Here is a 380-nt window from a genome sequence, read left to right on the forward strand (position 1 = left end):
GTAATATTCGAGTATTATATGTTTTTTATGTATCATCCAAGATATTGCGAAGATTTTAATTATGTTTCTTTTTTAAATGTATTTTCATTTAGGCTCAAGAGAGATTTTGTATTACCACATTTTATTATTTTTTGTAAGCGCACTGAATGACGAGCATGAATATGAGTGAGCGCGATATTTTATATTGTATTCTTTCGATACTAGACGAATTACGTTTTATACCTGCGAAAAGCGAATAAAAATGCGTTATGATAAAAGTTAATCACAATTTATAAAAGATATACTTACCTGCGACGATAATTACCACAATTCCGCAGCGAACCACTTACAGGGACCTGAAACATAATGAAAAAGCGTTAAAAATCATTTTGAGTCACAAG

The sequence above is a fragment of the Wasmannia auropunctata genome, unplaced genomic scaffold, assembly GCF_000956235.1.
Source record: "Wasmannia auropunctata unplaced genomic scaffold, wasmannia.A_1.0 LD336088.1, whole genome shotgun sequence".
NCBI classification, from domain to species: Eukaryota; Metazoa; Arthropoda; class Insecta; order Hymenoptera; family Formicidae; genus Wasmannia; species Wasmannia auropunctata.